The following is a 21,172-nucleotide window of genomic DNA, read 5'->3' as shown; positions in this document are numbered from 1 at the left end:
GATTCCAACATGTACTGCTTTTCTATCAGAAATTATGCATTTATAATTTAAAGGTAGTTTAATTTGACTTCTGTATTGAGAAACTTGAAGAGAAGCTTTAGGTACTCATAAGAGATCTAATATTAACCAAAAAGAAATATTCACGATCCAAACATGCATCTGGGTGTTCCAGGTGAGAAAACTTCAAAAATTTTTTTTTAAAAGTTGAATCAAGGGAGTTTGCCAAAGCAATAATATCAACAGGAAAAAAATTCACCATTACTTCCGGTTTTAATGAGCACATCTCATCCATAAAATAGGTATATTAGGTATAACAGAATTATAAGGGACATAATATGCACAGTGAATATTATGTTACATAAGTAAGATAATAGTTGAAGAGAACTAATGGTTTGTATCTGAGCAATATCATAGATTTAGGTAAATACCATGTTGGAATATGGCCAAGAAACCAATACGTAGGTGGGAATTAAAGATATCATAAAGTGTTATTCAAGGGTACTTGGATTAGAAACAAACAAACAGCAGTGGAGTTCATGAAAATTGAGTTCTTGACACTCAAAGATAGACTTGCGACTTCATTTTATCACTGATGTTAATTAAGTGCCGATTACTCTGCTCATTCCCATTAAGCATAGGTTTCCTCAGTTACTGATTTATACCACCTGCAGCCTCAATCAAGCACTCCTCTGGCAGCTTGTTTTCTTTTTTTAAATAAAATCAATTGTTTTTATACTGGAAATTGTTATTTACTATAGGGCCGGGAATAGAGCAAGACAAGTAATGCAGTCACCTTGGGCACAAAACTTTAGGGGTACCAAAAAACTGAGTACTCAACATAAAGGATATTTTAATTCAATTTTTTAAATGCTTCTTTATTTATTTTCAGAGAGAGAGAGAGAGAGAGAGAGAGTAGGGGAGGGGCAGGGGGGAGAGAGAGAGAGAGAGAGAGAGAGAGAGAGAGAGAGAGAGAGAATCCCAAGCAGGCTCCGCACTGTCAGCGTAAAGCCTGACACGGGGCCTGACCCCATGAACCATGAGATCATACCTGAGCCAAAATCAAGAGTCGGACGCTTAACTGATTGAGCCAGCCAGGCACCCCTAATTCAGTTTTTTTTAAAGATAAATCAATGCAAATTTCTATAATGAACAAAATATCAACGCTTTAAATAAACTATCAGCCACGTACATATAGTTCTGGATTTCTTCCCAGTTCCTTAAGGGAAACTGCTTTCATTCCTGTGGCTAAGGAAACATTGCCAAGAGAGGCACCCACTTATTTAGAAGAGCGTGTAGCAGAGAGTATGCGGGAACTTTAAAGTGCAAGCATATCTCCCCCGTGTGTGTACTTGGCCATCTCTAAGGGGATTTCTGTCAGCATCACAGTTGCACAGATCTGTGTTCTATTTTTATTGCATAATCAGGCCAATGGCAAACTTCACCATGTCCCCACCTATATGTTCTCTAGCAAACTGATAAGTATATCAAGAAAGAGAGGTCAAAGTCTACGGACACATTTTGCCTGTTTGCATACTCATGGATTAATATTATGTCTAACAGGTTACAACAGCTTAGAAAAAATTAACAATGATCTCCTTGAAACGTCAAACCTCATGTGGTAACTCACGGGGAAAGTACCCTGAGCTTTATTATTAAAACTGACATGACTCTAATTTTCAATCTAATTTTTACACAATATCTAATTAATTGAAATCAATCTAATAAAATATTTAGACATGGGTACGGTTTTTAATGTATGCATCAAAATGATGCTATCAGTGGTAATTCTTAAATTACTTTCATGCTCTATTATTTAAAATTAGTGATAATTCACTTTTGGTCTTCTCTGGATGCCCAACTTGTCTAGGAGAGAGTTAAAATATTTAGTGTAACACATTCCAATGATTGAGCTCTTAAAGTATGAGAAAATACTCTGAAGACTAAGTTAAATCTCTCTTTACATTATCTGTATTTTTTTAAATTTTCTATTTAATGGGTGCTTCCGTTATTTTGAGAAATATTTACGTGTTAAGAAAACCCTTTTGTTAAATAAGATAAATTTTAATCTTTCTCTCAATTTTTTCAATAGTCTCCAGAATCTCACTTTCAGGTTTCTGTCACTAATCGGATATAAAACAACAGTTAATTCTACCAAAAATTATTGATGGAGTAGTTGAAGATATGTTAAGTGACCTAGTGGACACAGAAGAATGATATGCCTTTAAATTATTACATGATACTCAGTGGCTTATTTCTTGGTAGAATCCCAAAGGTATTCTAAGACTTTTGAGAGGAAAACCTGTCATGAACGAAACAGGTGGGCAAATTGTATAACTTCATAATTCATATGAAACCTAATTTTGTTAAACAAAAGTGCTATGACAAATGGTTCAGTTCAACCTGTGAGGAAATGCCAGGTAGAGCCTGTCTTGCTCTATCCCCTTAAATCTTGTTTTCATCTTACAAAGGTAATAGAACTGGACCTTGGTTATTTATATTTCCTACTTGTTCCTGCTTTTATATAAATCTCTATCTTGTTCTGTCTCTTGTTTGTGTTTCTTCCCATAAACTGAAGGTGATACTTTTGAAATATTTCTTTCATTTCCTGGGAACCCGAGCATGAGTTCTCTTCTGGGATTCCCCAGTTTGGACAACTTCAGTGTGTGTGAACAACTCGGGTTCACACTTTGGCGCAACAGTAGAAAGTCACGGAAGTAGTTATATTTGAAATCGCCTCAGTCAATGGGAGGTACAGGTCTTTTTGGTTTTGGGGTGATCCTTGCCTGTACCTATGGAACTGTATAGTTATATGTATTCTTTTTATTTATTTATTTAAAAAAAATTTTAATGCTTTGCTTTTTTTTTTTTTTTTTTGAGAGAGAGACACAGACAGAATGCGAGTGGGTTAGGGAAAGAGAGAGAGGCAGACACAGAATCGGAAGCAGGCTCCAGACTCTGAGCTGTCAGCACAGAGCCCGACGCAGGGCTCGAACTCACGGACAGTGAGATCATGACCTGAGCCGAAGTCGGACGCTCAACCGACTGAGCCACCCAGGGGCCCATAGTTATACGTGTTCTTTAAATGGCAGTGAAAGGGTGGGAAATGTTAACTAATATTCAGTATAAATATCTTTACACCTTTGAAACACTAGAATCTAGGAGGGATACTCCTTCAGAAAGTTACCCTTGAGGTTTTCTTCATTGGTTTAGAAGTTGTGGAACTTTGGTAACTGTGTTGCTGGTAAGCGATTTAAGAATTCATGATCCTGGCCTAGGACTGGGAATGTTATGTCATTGTCTTCTTTCTCACTGAAGTGGCTCTCTATAGTGTCTAAAGAAGTCTGGACACATGATGTTCCTCATGAAGTTGTAAACTTCAAGTCTATCAATCCCACTGAGTTCTGTCAGAAGACAAGTTTTCCTTCTCAGACAGTTTCTCTGTCACACGGTGGAGACAAGAGATGGTGTCGAGGAAAATGACAACAGTTTTGGTGTCTTGGATGATGAGAAGATTGTCCAGGGGCTCCAATACTCCAGAGTGAGCACACTAGGTCAACTGGTCCGCAGTGCCCCACAGTGAAAGCAGCCTCTTTTGGGACTTTAAATTCTCCATTTTTTAGCAGAGCCACCAAGGGAAGGAGACTGTTGCAGGCTGGATGTGCCAGCAGGGCCCCACAGCGATGGAGCTGAGGTCCCAGGCTTGCCTGCTCTGGATGGAGGCCTTGGGGCACACCATCGCAAGCTAGAGCAGCACATTCAGCATGCCTGAGCCATGGCCACCTGGGTTTGCGGACCCATTCTAGTGACAGTGTTCCCACAGTGTGGAGAGAGGGGGTCAAGACATCGAGCTCTGAGCTGTTCATTAGCTGACCAACCCGGGCAGGATCCTGTACCAAATACTTGGCCAAAGGACTCATTGTAGCCATTGGTGAGGAAGGACAGGGACCAGCAGGTGTCCAAGAGAATGTTGCTGTCATGGTTGTGAAGGAGACGGAAGAGGACGGGCCACATTTGCTTTAGTGCATTTTCAAAAGGGTTTATGTTCTTACTTTGACACAGGGTGGACAAAACCCGGGTAATTTTCCACAGAAACATGACTGATGTGGTTGGTGAAACCAGGGTCAGCAAATGAGGGATGGCATTGCTTGAGATGATGTCTCTGAACTCTGGGTGGTTTCCTGCTGTGTAACCAAGAACCCACCCTGTGTGTTCACACACAGCCCTGTGGAAGGAAGACAGGAGCTCAATCAAAGATGAGACAGATAGCGTCCTTCCACAATGGCTCAGGTCTTCTCTGAAGTCCTTAAAGCAATGTTGGTCAGACTCCAGATTACCTCTGCCTGAGAGCAGGGGTAAAGGAATGACTTCAGGAACTCGACCAGCCCAGGAAAGAGCTCTCCTTCAACAGTCTGTTTTAGAGGAGGTTCCTTTTCCCGGGACAGCATTTTCTTAGCTTCCTGAGTGGACTGGAAATGTAAGTCTGGATCTGAGGCATACACACCATTGATTACTTCATGCGGGATGAGGCTGACTGGCTTGGATGGCTCTTCAGAAGCTGGGTCAGGGGAGAGATTGTTGATGTTCCATCTCTTTAGAGCCTGTTCACCTTTCTCAGCCATCTTCAGGCTAACAGCCATTGGCTATTGCCATCTGATAGATGCATCTTTGCTCCAGTACTTTAATTTTCTTGGCCTCTCTTCTGGAGCTTCTTTTTAAATTTTTTTATAGCTTATTTATTCTGAGAGCGAGAGAGAGAGGGCATGAGCAGGGGAGGAACAGAGAGAGAAAGAGAGAGAGAGAGAGAGAGAATCCCAAGCAGGTTCTGCATTGTCAGCATGGAGCCCGATGACTTGAACTCACAAACTGCGAGATCATGACCGAGCCTAAACCAAAATTCGATGCTTAACCAACTGAACCACCCATGCGCCTCTCTCTTGGAGCATTTAAACTCAGCTTATTGATAGGAAGAAGTAACCACCTGGCAGGAAGCCACTGGGATTGATGAAATAGAAAGAAAGCAATATGCAAAGCCCCGAACTCAAGTTCCAATTTGTGACTGAATAGAAAGTAGAATTTAATATCATCCACAGTGTTATTTAACTTTCCTAGTTGTCAGTTCTTTCACTGATAGATTAGTGGTATTACCTGACTCTCCCAAAGTTTAAGGCTATTTTGCAAGAAGGAAATTATTGATGCATTAAAAAACTTTAAAAATTCATAATTCCTATTAATATTCCTCAGGGAATGCAAGGCATTTTCATTGTTATGGCAGCCAAAATTCTTTGAACTAACTATACTAAGGGTGAATCACTCTAGTTAAAAAAAGTATACTTTTATAGTGATATTTTGGAGTGTCTCAGAAGTCTGTCAAGGGCTGTTCTTGGGGACTCAGTATTTACACTTGCACTTATGTATACACATTCTCTCGTCTCCCATAAAATATTGATTAAGCATTTATATTCATTGAGTAAAGTAATACATAATTCTAACACATAGTATTGATTGTCAAAAAGATCATAATTTACACATGAGATTGTATGGTCAGTCATTATGCAGCCAATGACATTTTTCTTTTTTTTTTTTTTTTTTTTTTTTTTTTTCCAACGTTTATTTATTTTTAAGACAGAGAGAGACAGCATGAACGGGGGAGGGGCAGAGAGAGAGGGAGACACAGAATCGGAAACAGGCTCCAGGCTCTGAGCCATCAGCCCAGAGCCTGACGCGGGGCTCGAACTCCCGGACCGCGAGATCGTGACCTGGCCGAAGTCGGACGCTTAACCGACTGCGCCACCCAGGCGCCCCGCCAATGACATTTTTCTAAATTTAGTGCAACAAATATATTAATGATTGCTCAGCTACTCCAGTTAGTAATCTCTCCTCCCTGTTTTCTCCGAGAACATCCGTGTCTCATAATTCTAGAAGAGCTATGATTTTATGCTCTACTTGGTATTTGAGCATTTGATCAATACTAAGGATATTTCAGAGCATATGGGAAAAGCCAAACGGTAAAAAACATGCACAGAAAAGTCTTCTCAGCAGAAAAGTGGACAGTGAAGATAAAAAGCCAGAGGAGAATGAACAATGGCAGAAAGTTATTTAGTTTCATGTTGGGTTAAAGCTTGTTCAAAAGAGAATGGACTATACGTAGATAATCAACAAAGTGGAATCTCCATAGACACAGAAAAGTGAGGGATGGATTCCTGTGCATCAGGAAAGGAAAGGAAACCGGTAGGTAAAAATTCCCATGTAAAGAATTGTTGACAGGAAAGAGAAGTCACCGTTGAGGTGATTTGGAGTGAGGTGGAGAATATCTGAAAAGAGCACACGTGTTTTAAATCCACCCAAAGGGAGAATGGGAGAGAGGCTGGCTAGAAAACATGGCAGGACTGGCAAATCCCTAAAGGTTAACCTGAAATTGCTCCTTCTGTATGCATAGAGGGACTATGCTGTCTGGTTTGTGGTTTTTCTTCAATAAAACTCAGTGTCTACGAAGCTATTGCCTAGTGGTATTCACGAAAGGGCCGTGCACACGGACATTAGGTCAAGAGATTTGGTGTAGGCCATTCATTTAACTTTGGGAAAAAAGAATGGGAATTTCTGAGAGCCCCTGCTGGGAGGGCTCGAGGTGGCTGTGAAAGGTCTCTACCAGGACTGTCCTTTATGGAAAAGCAGGCTACCCTTGAAGACAACAGTACCAGAGGCAGAGGAATCTGGAGAAGAGTGTAGAAGAAAAATTACTAAGCCTAAGCACTGCAGAGTTCAGGAATGTGCTATCACGTGAATGAACTATTTTTTTTTCTATTGTGCGTAAGGGGCATTTTTAATCACGTGTATGTGTTCAAAGAAAAGATTAAACAGTTACCTTGAAAAAAAATGACACAAGCCCTAATCGTATTATTTATTAACTTTGCAAATATAGCTACTAAAGAGTTAATTAAAAAGAAAAAAAGAAAACCTCACCAAGGTTACAAAGCAAGCAGTTATAATAGTAAACAGGAAATTAGTCTATTATCACTCTTTATTAATTGTAGGCTTTTGTGCTGAACAGAAATTAAAAGTTTTTAAAATTATTTTTAGAGCAATTTTATCACTGGAAGTCTTTTGTTTTGTTGACATTTAACTTATCCTTTCAAACCGTAAAAATATTTACAAACCCAAAGTTAAAGACATATTATGTAGTCAGAATTGTCCTTTTCCAATGTCACTCAGTTTTCACAATGAGCTGTGGAAGGAGATCTTGCTTTGTCTCAAAGGGATTTTTCTGACATTAAAAAAAACTGGCATTTTTTATCAGTTTCAGTGTCGTTTTTCCATAACAGCTGTTTCAAGAAATATCAACTGAGTTCACATGAAGTATTTTGCCTTCTAGATTCCAAAACCACTAGGAGGCTCTTTCTCTATCAGGGTCCTTGACTGTGAAAATATGAACTGGGGCCAGTCCTCTAAGAAAATGAATGGTTCCCTAAGAATCAGAGCCAATATCCTCATCCTGGTTCTATTATTGAGAAACAAACAAAGAAACAAACAAACAACTACATCCAAGCCAGATAAAAGCATAACATTCCAAAGGCTAACAGTATTTTACCATACACACATAGCATACACAGCCTTACATAGCAATAGAAACACTATCCCCAGGTTCCTGGATTCTGATGGGGCCTGCCTTTGGGCATATGTTACCCCCTCCATTTGTCTTGAAATCCTGATCCTTGATGATGTTCTTTTGCCAAGAAGCCTGCTTTTGAATCAACTCAAGCCGGCCAGAAGTTTTCCAAAGTCCGTAAATTACAAAGGAAGCATGTATTTACACAAGGAATGAGATTCAAAGATTCTAGTACGTCAATTGGAGCGAACTGCCCACCTCACTGAGGCACCCTGTCAATAATCAGTACAGTATAACATACCCAATTATAATCTAGATTCCCGTAATCTGAGCACGGCCTTCACAGATACAAAATATTTTTTATCTGGTCAGAAACCCAAAAGCAAAACAAGTTAGGAAACTTGGTTCCAAGAATTCCAGAGCAAACGTGCTTTCCAATTACAGAACTACAGTTTCTTTCTTTCTTTTTTCTTTAAAAATATAGTTGACATATTATATTAGTTTCAGGTGTACAACATAGGGTTTCGACAATTTTATACATTACAAAATGCTCACCACGGTAAGTGTAGTTACCATCTGTTACCAGACAAAGCCATTACATTATTGTTGACTCTATGCTATACTTTTCATCCTCCTGACTTATTTATCCTATAAAAATATGACTTCTTAAGCTCTTCTTGATTACTCTTAAAGTGCGAATAAATCTAACAAGTGTTTAAAACGCTTCAGAAAATATAGCCACTCTTTTAATACCAGCAAAAACGCAAATAAAATATCTATTTTTATACAAAGGAAATAGTGACCCCAAGGTTCTCATATTGGTTGGATTTTTGTGATGTTGTCAGTTAAATGTATTAAGATGTCAGGGTAATTATAGGCCATCTAGGAGTGAGTCAATTCACTGCAATTTTATTTAGTCTTCACATTTTAAAACCCTTGAATTAAAATGCAAAATGTCTATTTTATATATGTCATCAATCAGGGAAATAAATACATAATGGACTAATTGACCTGTAATAATTTACCTTTTCTGATTACCTGATCCTCAAGATTCGGAGTGTTTGTTCTTCGAGAAGTGCATCTCCTGCTGGGACAGTAATTTACCACATTATACTCTAATTTATATAATGTCAAAAGGATTAGCTGCTACCAAATCTGTAACAATAACACAGCAGAATTTTCAAAGCATCTCGTGGCAATGACTATTTTGGCAGAAATTTCCTACAGTTGTGGAAGGAGAAGGCATTTGACTTTCATGGCGTTATTCTTGGTTTTCAAGGAAGATTTGCATTATTGATAAAGACACACAGAAACACATGTACACACACACTGAGCAAAATCAGTTGGAGAATGGTTGCTTCATTAGAAAACACTAAAGCCGTTTAATTTTGATTATGTTGTTATTACAACTACAATTTGAGACAATCTGAGTGAACCAAACCTTCAGGCAGCATTAAGAGCCCACCTTACACATATTAGTAACATCCAATTAGAAATGGGAAGGACACCTAACTGAAGGCTTGTGCAACATTATCTGCAGAGCTAAGAAGGGGTATGTTTAAAGTGTTTAATTCCCTCAAAGTGACTTTTTGGAATTATCTTTCTGGAGAAGTGAGCAGTGGGTTGCCTTTTAAGTGTAAGTCGTGTAAATTGCACCAACCTTGACCACAGCTGCTTTTCAAGAATTGGAGAAATCTGCTCTGCTTACGTGCCCCTTGTCAGTTAGTCTCTGCTTAAAATAGGGTTCTGTCAGTATCATTTCCAGAGGGAGGGGATTTTTTTTTCAGGGTTTGAAATACATATAGCACATTTACATATATAGGAGTCTACATCTAGACTTTATTTTGTTTAAAAAACATTTGTTTATTTATTGAGATAGAGAGGGAGGGGGGAGCGCCTAAGTGAGGGAGGGCCAGAGAGAAGGAGAGACAGAATCCCAAGAAGGTTCTGCACCATCAGCATGGAGCCTAGTGCAGGGCTTGAGTTCACCAACTGCGAGATCATGACCTGAGCTGAGATCAAGAGTCGGATGTCCAACTGACTGAGCCACCCAGGCTCCCCTATACTATACTTTAATAAGTATTTTGACTGCCATTTCATCATACCGAAACCATAAGCTTTCACATTTTCTCTAGTCTACATTCCCTGGGAGAGCTTGAGGTCTCTGCATTTCAGAGTTCAAAGGCACTGAAGGGCATGGTGAATTCAATTCTAATGGTTTAGATCTTATTTCTACACACAAAGAGATGAGGTTTAATGTATATATTTGCTTCCATGGCATTAAGTATTATAAGATCAGTGAGATTGCAAAAATCAAAATGAGAGTCTTATAAGAATGATTTTTGTCTAATCTTTCATATTTGAGGTCTTGAATCTTCTAAATATGCTACTAGTTCTCTGCCAATTTTCTTGCCAATACTACTTGCCTCTGGATTGATCCACAAAGTTCTACTCATATTACTGACGTTCAATTATTACAGATGTATCCAGGAACTCCGGTCAGAAACTGTGCAAGGGAATGTGAAATAAAATGTTGAGCCAAACAGCCACCGTCCTTGCCCTCATGGAATAAACACTTCCCGTACGTCGTCCCAATTGTTTATGCTTGTCTTTCTTTTACTACATAGGTAGGCTAGTGAGTTTCTTCTTTTTTTAAAGATATACTATGTTCATATATCATAAGAGTCAATATTTTTTAAGATGCCAATTATCCATAAATTAATCTGTGGTTTAAACACAATCTACATCAAATTCCAGGTGGATTTTTTTGTTAATAATTACAAGTTCTACCTAAGCTCCAAAAGGCTTAAAGAGTTCTAGACTCAACAAATGTATGGGACACTTGATTTTCTCTCTCTCTCTCTCTCTCTCTCTCTCTCTCTCTCTCCATATATATATATTTTTTTTTGAATGAAATTTTTAATATTCAAATCCAGGTTAGTTAACATATAGTGCAATAATGATTTCAGGAATAGAATTTAGTGATTTGTCACTTATATACAACCCCCAGTTCTCATCCCAACAAGTGACCTCCTTAATGCCCATCACCCATGTAGCCCATCCCTCTACCAAACATCCCACCAGCAACCCTCAATTTGTTCTCCGTACTGAAGAGTCTCTTATGGTTTGTCTCCATCTCTGTTTTTATCTTATTTTTGCTTCCCTTCTCCTATGTTCATCTGTTTTGTTTCTTAAATTCCACATGAGTGAAATCATATGATATTTGTCTTTCTTTGACCTACTTATTTCACTTAGCATAGCACACTCTAGTTCCATCCATGTTGTTGCAAAGGGTAAGATTTCATTCTTTTTGATCATCTAGTAATATTCCATTGTGTATGTATATCTATACATACACAATGGAATGATTTTCTTCTTTCCTGAATCTTTCATAAAGATTCACATAATGATTTCCTTCTTCCCTGAATCTTTCATAGGGATGCTTGAGAATTGAAATATCCAAGAGTTTAGCATGAATCTTTTTTGAAGATGGGTCTACAAAACTACCTACTTGTTGGACCATCCCCCCCTTCCAAATCTCAGACCTTTTCTCTGCATCTGGAAATCGTATCATTTTGGCAGCCCAGCTTCCTTGTCTCCATGTACTTCAACAGGTTTGGCTATGTATGGCTTGGCTCCAAAATGGACAAAGGTTTGAGGACTTTACCAGGTCCTGTCCTAACAATCATGTAAATCAACTGAATTATATTTGCATCATTGTTATTAATGAAATAATGACAAATATACATGAATACACAGTAAGGTAATATTTCTGTTGTGATCCTGTGAGTTTGCTTCTGTACCAACCAGAACGCATCTTCTAAGACTGTGAGAGCAAATGCCCAGCACTGTGTTACTGCAGATCTCTTACACTCACTGGAGAAGAGCTACATCAAAGATCATACAGCAGCTAGAAGTAAATGCCAAGAGAAGAGACAGGGAACTAGGCTTAGGATTCTCATTTACCACTCTAGCAACCAAGATGAAACAGGAAAATGGGAGGAAGCAGGAAAATGGAAGTATTGCAGAAAAATTAAGAAAGTTAGTTATGCAAACATCTTATTTTGTTCATAAGAATCGACTTTTCTTTCTCAGGCTTAGAGAGACACAAAAGACAATTACACTTTTTTGTTTTGCATTTGGCTTCAGTAAACATCTTTCTAGAAGACCATCTCTGTTAACGTCTTCTGCACTGATGGATAAAACATTGCAAAAAGTGTGAATCACTTAAACTCAAGCTTGGCTAACTTTTATATTTACATTTTTTAATGGTACATGTGCTTCTCAAATAATATGCATCAAGGTGGCATGTTTCTTGTAGCAATGGAAAAATCTATGGAGACGGGAAGAAAGATGGGGTAAAGAGATTAGATGTATAATTTTTTACACTATTTTTTATGTATAAACTATAAAAAATCATAGTAAAATAATGACATTGAGAAATACGAAAATTGCTACAAATATGTTCAGAACACATTTCTTTGAAGGAATTGTTCTTAATACCCTAATACCAGATGATATTTGGAGTTTTTTCTTAATAATTCTATGTCAATTACTTCTAGTACACATACATTTCAGAGGCTTCACATAGAAAGCTTCTTTACCTGTTACCCAGACTCACCCAGTAAGCAGAACTGACTCCTGAGGTTTTTTATCCATCTCTGTTGAGTTATAGTTGACAAATAAAAATTCTATATATTTAAGATGTATGATTTGATGTGTATATATATATATGTATATATATATGTATGTGTGTGTATATATATATATATATATATATATATGCAGCACTGTGAAATCTTTGTCACCATTGAGTTAACTAACATATTCATTATCTCACATAATTAATATTTTAGCACATTTACAATATACAATATAGGATTAACTAGAGTCATATTGTCATAGTTTAGATCTCTAGAAATTATTTATCCTGCATAACTGATATTGTAACTTTTGATGAACATCTCCCATTTCCCTCTTCCCCCATCCTCTGGCAAAGCCCTTCTACTTTCTACTACTATGAATTTGACTTCTTTATAGTCCACACTTAAGTGAGATAACGCACAGTATGTGTCTTTCTTTGTCTGGCTCATTTCACTTAACATAATATCCACTAGTTTCAACTATGCTGTTGCAAATGGTAAAATGTCTTTCTTTTTATGGATGAATAATATTCCATAATAATACATAATAGATCTCTCTCTCTCTCTATAGAGAGAGAGAGAGAGAGAGAGATGTATCTCACATTTCCTTCATCCATTCATCTGTCAGTGGATACTTAGGTTGTGTCCACGTTTTGTCTATTGTTAATAATGCTGTAATAATCATGGGGATGCATATATCTCTTCCAGATACTAATTTCACTGTCTTTGGATGTATATCCAGAAGCGGAATGGCTGGATCTTATGGTAATTCAATTTTAAACTTTTAAGGGAACCTCCGTATGGTTTTCCATAATGGCTATATCAATTTACATTACCACCAACAGTGCACCAACACTTAGCTTTTAACTTTCTGATAATAGTCATTTTAACAGGTGTGAGATGATAGCTCATTGTGGTTTTGATTTGCATTTCCCTGCTGATTAGTGATGTTGAGCACCTTTTCATGTACCAGATGGCCATTTGTGTGTCATCTTTTGAGAAATGTCTATTCAAGTCCTTTGTACATTTTTTAAATTGGTGTTATTAGTTTTTAGCTATTGAGCTGTGTAGGTTCCTTATATATTTTGGATATTAACACTTATAAGATGTACAACAGGCAAAGATTTCCTACTGTTCCATAGGTTACCTTTCACCCTGCTGGTTGTGTTCTTGCTGTGCAGAACCCCTTTTAATGGGATGCCATCCCATCTATCAATTTTGTTTTGTTGCCTGTACTTTTCAGTTTCATCCTTGCCAGACCAACGTCAAGAAGCTTTTGTCCTGTTTTCTTCTATAGATCTATGGTTTCAGCCTTATATTTAAGTCTTTAATTAATTTAGAACTAATTTTTGTATAGTGTGTGAGGTTAAACCCATAAGTGTTTCTCCCATGGTGATAGATTCACCTTTATCTTCACTTTCTTTTGTCTTCATTTCCTTTTTTCCTCTCTTAAAGGCATCCATATAAGAATAAGTAAATGACTTTTTTGTTGAAATTTTTAGAGAAATTTTAGTTAACAATCATAGTTACTTGACATATAGTTATGAAAACTTGGATATTACTTTATCACTCCTGTCCAGTACTGTCCAAGATACTTACATCTTGGGGACAACGGTGGAGCTCTGATCAAATTGGGGAATGACCTCAGGTTACGACTTCTTTATTCCTCTTTTTTTTTTTTTTGTAAGAATTGTTTTCCTAGTGACCCTGTGCAATCTCAGGTTTTTCTTCATTGTCTAGTATAACCTGTATAACCATCTAATTTATAATTATGACTAATTGCTATTGCCTGAGATTTTAAAGTTTATATATATATATATATATATATATATATATATATATTAAATAGGCTCAAGATAGTTTGACCTTAATAATCACAGTATAGGTGGAATGAAATATCTACAGGTTTGTTGGAAATATTTTTGGTCATTGGATAAGAAGGGTATAGCCCATAAGATATCATAAATATTCTTGTATCTTTCATGTTTTTCAAAAATAGTGGTTCAAGGCTTCCTGCTGTGAATGAGGTGGTAAGAATTAAGATAGGAACTTCAGAAAAATAATAAAGTTTAGAATAATGTACTAAAAGCTGACCATAGATGAGTAAAATTGGTAAGGAAGAAGAAGTATACGACAAAGAGTAAATAACACTCAAATAAAGAGAGGGGATGGATAAATGTTCATAGAAATTCTTTACATGCTAGTCGCAAATAATATTCATATAGGAATATTTACATAAAAATATGTATTTGTTCTGTACTTTTAAAAATTGGGTTGTTTATAAAAGTTAACCACATATTAATAAAATATGTGAATTAGATATATATGATATATATGCATATACCTTTATATACTTTTATATACTATAAAGTATATTTATATAGTGTATATATTATATAGTATATTTTGCATATATAGTATATATTACATTAGAGTATATAATATTTAACAAATTATATTAAATTTTCAAGTAAAAGTGAACATAATAAAGTGCATTAATATTTAGAAAGCAATTCCAAATACTTAAAAATTGTTCAATTCTCACAATTGTTCTTTTACGGACACATATTCAGCTTGATGTAAGGATTATGTTTCTGGCACAAAATAAAAATACCCATCAGGTGCTAAAATACAGGATTCATGAGGTATTGCACAAATGAAGAAATCTTCAAAATCTTCAAAATGAGCTGCACATTACTAGTAAATGGTATTTCGGGGATGACTGAAACATAAAAGAGGGCCTGACCTCATAAACGTCCCAGTGCTTTGGAATACTCCGATTCTTTAATTATCAGAATAAAACACTCTCTTTTCGTGGCCCCTTGGCTTTGCATCAATGTGTAAGTGTTAAAATCACTAATTCCATTATATGCCAGATGGTACTCAGGGGATCATTTCCTAATTAACCTGTAATTCTGTAACATCCATGACATTCATTCATTTTTGGTTTTACTGACATTTTATCAGCTAAAACACACTTTATAGTTAAATAGCTTATCAGCTGCCTTTTAGGCAAACTGGTACATCCGGGATAATCTTTCTAACTTATAACGAAGGACCAATACATTTTTTGTAGTTTCATTTCGACCCACATAATTGCGGCAATGGGAAGATGAACATTCTACATATCTCAAGGTTTTATAGTCTCAAATCTAGAGGACTTAGGTCACTAGTTCTGAATATTTTATATTTCAAACAAATTAAAATCACCGAGTGTTGAAATTACAACTTTTATAATCACAAGTATAGTTTAATTCCAGAGAAATCTAACAGTGAATACAGGATAGGAATCTGTCAAAAAGAAATCAACTCCTTCCTAGAAGACAGTATGGTATATGTGATCATAGCCTTCACGTACTGTATGGCCTGGATCAAGTTACAAAGACTCCTTAAATCTTAAGGTTTTTGGTGTTGTGTCTTGTTTGGTTTGTGTTTTGTTTTGTTTTGCCTCAGCAAAAGCAAAGAGTATAATCATAGTACTTAGTACCTCATTCCAGTGCTGAGAGTATTACTGAACATAATGCAGTTAAAACATTTAGTACAGTGTCGGATACAACAGCAATTACTTAATAAACATTACCTGTTAAATGTCCCAATAAAACAATATAGAATCTTGCCTTTGGTCTAGTTCTAAAGATAGGATTGTCCTCAAGTAGTGGTACGAAGCTAGATCACCCCTAAGGTGGCTTATTTGGAAATCGGCCATCAAAACCTCCCCAGTGTGTGCCATACTCTGACAGAGATGACCTTGAAAGATTGTGAGATAGCAGAAATGAGTGTTTCTTCATCACTAGGAGGAAGATTTGCCACCAGGCGCCTACCAGCTCTGAAGCTAGCTCCCACCTCCCTAAATATTTTCTTAGAACCACACAAGACCTCTTTGACCGTATGAAGGAATTTTTGGCATTGTGCTCTGTAACACCTACTGTCTGAAAGTATAGTTCCCCATGAGGAACATCAGGAGAATGATGTGTGGACATTGCACGTGGATGTTTACTAAGGGGGAAGAGAAGGGATTTTGAAGTCACATCTGAAGCTCCCATTAAAGACTTAGGTACCTATTTAGGGATTGTGGACTCTGTGGGCCTAACTACAGAATTTTAGAAAAAAAATATTAATTAGAGATTGATACCCATGTAGGATATCTGTTTCAAGCAAATCTCACACTGTATTTCCTTAAAAATGTCATGCTTACAGAGTGCCATTTATAACGAAGAAATGTATATTCGACTGGGAGTTTGAAATCAGTTATTAAAGGTTATAATTAACAATCTACAAAGAACTAACTCTCCTTTCTGCACTGTGAGAACAGACAGATGATGTATTAGAAATTCCCAGGCTTATAGATAGAAAGTAATTATTCACCTGAACTCATTTATTTCAGAGTGATGCCATTTCTCTAAATATAGTTCAGTTTCACATCTGCACGTCGACATTGTAATTTAGCAGCCATCAAAGTATTATAAATGCAAGGGTTTTTTCATTTGATTTAAAAATGATTTTAGGTTATTTTTAGGAAATGTAGACAAAGGAAAAGTGAGCCATGTACGAACCATGGAACATTCATAGGGATGTTACAGAAGCTCTGTTGAACTTTGACTAAAATATTACCTCATTCACTGCCAAATATTCATCAATCGATTAAATTAGTTATTACTCAGTGAGAAATACAAAATAGATATTTTTTGTAAAAAAGAAATGTTCTAGTTTATGAATGAAATTCAATATGCCTCTATGAGTATGAGCTATTATGCTAGCACTGTCCGTATGAATATGAACGAGACATAGACCCATCACCGTGGTACGGTGTAGAGGGTAGAGACTTCAAAGTCAGAAAAAAAAATTTGATTAGTTACTCTATTCTGTGGTCTAGAGGTTTAATCTATTTATGTTGAATTTCTCAGTCTGTAAAACACAGAAAATTATTGTAATACACTGCAATAATAGTCCAGGTGTCCAAGATTTTATGAGCCCCCTTAGTAATATGAGAGAAAGAAGAATTCGAACCTGAGCCACAGGCCCACGTGTATTGAGAATCCAGTGGCAGAATATATATGGCCCCGGGAGACAAATCCTTTGCGAACCAATGCCTTTCATTTACACGATGCCATTCATCCATACAGCTCGCTCACCTTCCCACTCCGTCTGTGTCCCTCACGTGTGCAGGTGCACATGCGCCACTTTTTCTGACGTTTCAGAACAGCGTATCTCAAACATCACTCACGCATGCATCAATGTATAACGCGTACATCTCTTCTCAGTCTTGTCACCATGGCTCTGTCTTCTTTTGCACTAAACTTACCATCAGACCATAAAGGCAGAAATTCTAGCAAAAGCCTTGGCACTTGCTAACCTCTTGATCGACGGTGGAAAGGGGACAGCTGAAAAGAAGCAGGCTGAGTCACGATATGTTTCAGAGTTCAGATTTCAGGCCTTGCCGACAGATTGGCTTTAAGGAGTAAAGAAAAGAGAAAGTTTAGGAAGACTCTGGTTTTGGTTTCAGAACTGTGTGGATGGTGGCGTCATTTAACTGAGCTGGGAAGAGTAGGAGATAACAGGTCTGGACGACAGGGTAGAATTATGAATTGTAGTTTACACAAAGTTTCACATGCCTCCTGGATACCAAACTGAGAGAACGTATTTGGCAACAAGATTTACGGAAGAAGCCAACATTCTTTAGGATTCAGCCTGAAGAACGTTCCTAATGAAATATTAGTCTTAGGAAAGAAAGATATCCTGCCATTTGCAGGTGGATGAACCCGGAAGGTATTATGCTAAGTGAAAGAAGACGGAGAAAGATGAATACTGTGTGGTATCACTTAGAGGTGAAATGCAAGAAAAATAAAAGCCAAACTTATAGAAACAAGGCTAAAGGGTGGCTTCCAGGGGCTGGCTAATGTGAGAAATGGGGAGACATTTGTAAAAGGTTCCAAACTTTCGGTTATAAGATGAATAAAATCTCAGCATCTCTTGTTGGGTGACTATAGTTAATACTGTATTCTATAACTGAAATTTTCTAAGACAGTAGATTTTAAGCCTCCTTGCCCCTTCCAAAAGGTAAATGTGTGAGCTGATGGATGTGTTAATTAGCTTGATTGTGGATCACAGTGTATACTTTAAACACATTACAATTGTACTTGTCACTTATACCTCAGTAAAGCTGAAAACAATTATGTCACAAATAATAAGTGCACCTCACATATTTTTTGTTTTGTTTAGATTTGCACCTTTGTGAAACATTCTTAACCTTAGTTATTATGAACATAATATTTGTGATCTTAGATGAATTCTTTTTTTTTTCTCTCTACTGTCTTTGAAAAATCTGCTCAGCAAAATACATGGCTGTTGTTTACTTAAAAACAAGTTACACAAGATTCGTTAATAGTTTGTGCTAAAGATATGATGTTCTTTTAAAATTATTGTATTAGCCAGGGGCACCTGGGTGGCTCAGTCAGTTAAGTGTCTGACTTCGGCCCGGGTCATGATCTCATGGTTTGTGGGTTCAAGCCCCGCGTGGGGCTCTGTGCTGACAGCTCAGAGCCTGGAGCCTGCTTCGGATTCTGTGTCTCCCTCTCTCTCTGCCCCTCCCCCGTTCATGCTCTGTCTCTCTCTGTCTCTAAAAAAAAAAACGTTGAAAAAATTTTTAAATAAAATTATTGTATTAGCCAGAAAATAAAAATAATAATAATAAATAATAAAATAATAATTAAGCATTATTAGAAACTCAGTCCTAAAACAATGCAATTGAACTTAACTATAGAGTCCATTATTTAGCAATCTTGTTTTGGACATGAATATTCCATTCAGACTTAATGGAATATTTTCCAGTCTGTACACACTGATGTAGGTAATTGTTTTCTCCATTAGAAACGGCACAATATTCAAGCATTGTTGTTCCTGAGTATCATTCTTCCTGATGTGAGTTTTAATTTAATAGTATATCATTTATTAAACAAAATCGATGGTAATATGAAATATATAGATTTCCTTCAGTCTTACCATTTGGTTTCGTTAATGACGACGATAAGAAAGACTATAAACTAATGGGGGTGGGATAACCAGAAAAGGGTATATGAGGACAAGAATCCTAAAATCTGTGCCTGCAGGAGATTGTTTCCCAACATTTTCTCAATTGATTGACCATTAGATCAGCACACTTTTAAGTATAGACACTGATACACAAGAGGTACTTTGGGGGAATGTTTCATGTTGCATTATGATAAATCACAAAATGTGCTTGGTACAATCAGGAAAATCAAAAGCGTGGGATGATTAAGTGGCAGACCCAAGAGTTGCTACTGATGGAAATATGTTAAAGCAAGTGTGTCAAAGCCATGAGAAAGCTTAATGGTTAAAACTACAGGCTTTTGAACCAGATGGCCTGGGTTTGGATCTTTGCTAGTAAGGTGATCTTGGACAACTTAATTAATGTCTCAGTTTACTAATCTCTAAAACAGGGATAATAATTGTACCAATTTTGTAAAGTTGTTACGAAGGTTAAAATGTTTCAATATATGTTTGAAAAAGTAAGAACTATGTTTAGCAAGTGCTGTCATGTTTCAAGTAATCCTATCATTAACCAGAAAGTCCCTTCAGTCCATCTACTTAAAAAGCTCTCTGTATTTCTTTAATCTGAATTTTCTCAGACAGTGGCTGTGTGATGAATTCTACTTATTTTGTTGCCTCGATGAGTTTTGTTAATGAGAAGGATGATTTATTCCAGTATACTACTAGTGTGCTGAATAATTATAGTGATGGTGGGTATCATAATTATTCTTGATTTTAATGGAATTTTTTCCAACCTTTCATCATTAAGTATTTTGTTTACAGCAATTTCTGGTAGATAATTTTCAGCAAGTCAAGAAAATATCTTTCCATTTATAGAAAATTAAGAGTTCTTTCCTTGTTTAATCAGAAATGAATACTCAATTTTAACAATATCCTATTAGTGGGTCCAGCTTTGAGTCTCTTAAATGAAGATGGCATTCTATTTTTATATGGCTGATTTACATATTCCAGAGACTATTTACTTCTAACGTAGATACGCTTTATTCTTTCCTCTTCTTCTTTACCACACAATTTCAGACCTATTAATCCATACTCCCTGAATTGCAGTCCCAATTGTCGACCCAGCTGGAATGGTTCTGACATTGTTTTGTTTATTTGTGTGGTAGGACCAAAAATAGCCAGGGAGATTCAAGGCAATCTCTCTGTAAGCACAGTGACAGAATTTCCTTTAGAATTATGCATTCAAAGTTTTTATCCAACCTAAGTTGTTGAAATTGTGAATCGGGTAATTCTGCTCCTGTCCGTCCCACTTTGTCTTCTCCATGCTGCACATCACAGCTTAACCTCCTTCTTGCCGACACCTGCCACATCTCCTCAACTTGTCTTAAGGGACTGCATAGTTTTTAAAAAAGCAGAGGGGCACCTGGATGGCTCAGTTCGTTGAGTATCTGACTCTTGGTTTCCGCTCAAGTCGTGGTCCCAGGGTTGTGGGATCGAGCCCCACTGAGTGTGGAGTCTGCTTGGGATTCTCTTTCCCTCTTTCTCTCCCCACCCCCCTCACGTGCTCTCTCTTTCTAAGATAAAATCAAATAAAGCGCAAAGAAATAAAGAAAAACAGTTCTCAATTTTACTTTTTACATTCTATCTTTATCACATTGTGATCCTGGTAGCACCACTACCCAATCTACTTATTCAGTCGAAACCTTGAAAGTCAAAACTGAACCCCTTTTACCTCAAATCCTTGCACACCCCTATCTCCGCTGTGGCACATCAAGAACCATGGTGATATAACTCCAAAATTTGTTCTGAACCTGATCACCTACTTCTCCCTACACTATGGCTTCCCCCATACCCTCTGATACCTTCTCCCCCACCTCCACCTGGACTCCTGCGATGGACCCACGCTGCCCTCTCTGGT

At 37.0% G+C, this 21,172-nt stretch overlaps 1 pseudogene; it reads right to left on the bottom strand.

Annotated features, from left to right (window-relative positions):
* Nucleotides 1-3,306: 3,306 nt before the first annotated feature.
* Nucleotides 3,307-20,578, bottom strand: LOC123381141 (annotated as a pseudogene).
* Nucleotides 20,579-21,172: the final 594 nt, after the last annotated feature.

This window comes from Felis catus, chromosome D3 (assembly GCF_018350175.1).
Source record: "Felis catus isolate Fca126 chromosome D3, F.catus_Fca126_mat1.0, whole genome shotgun sequence".
Classification (NCBI taxonomy): Eukaryota; Metazoa; Chordata; class Mammalia; order Carnivora; family Felidae; genus Felis; species Felis catus.
The sequence above is the reverse complement of the archived record's forward strand: the minus strand, read 5'-3'. Positions and strand labels throughout refer to the sequence as shown.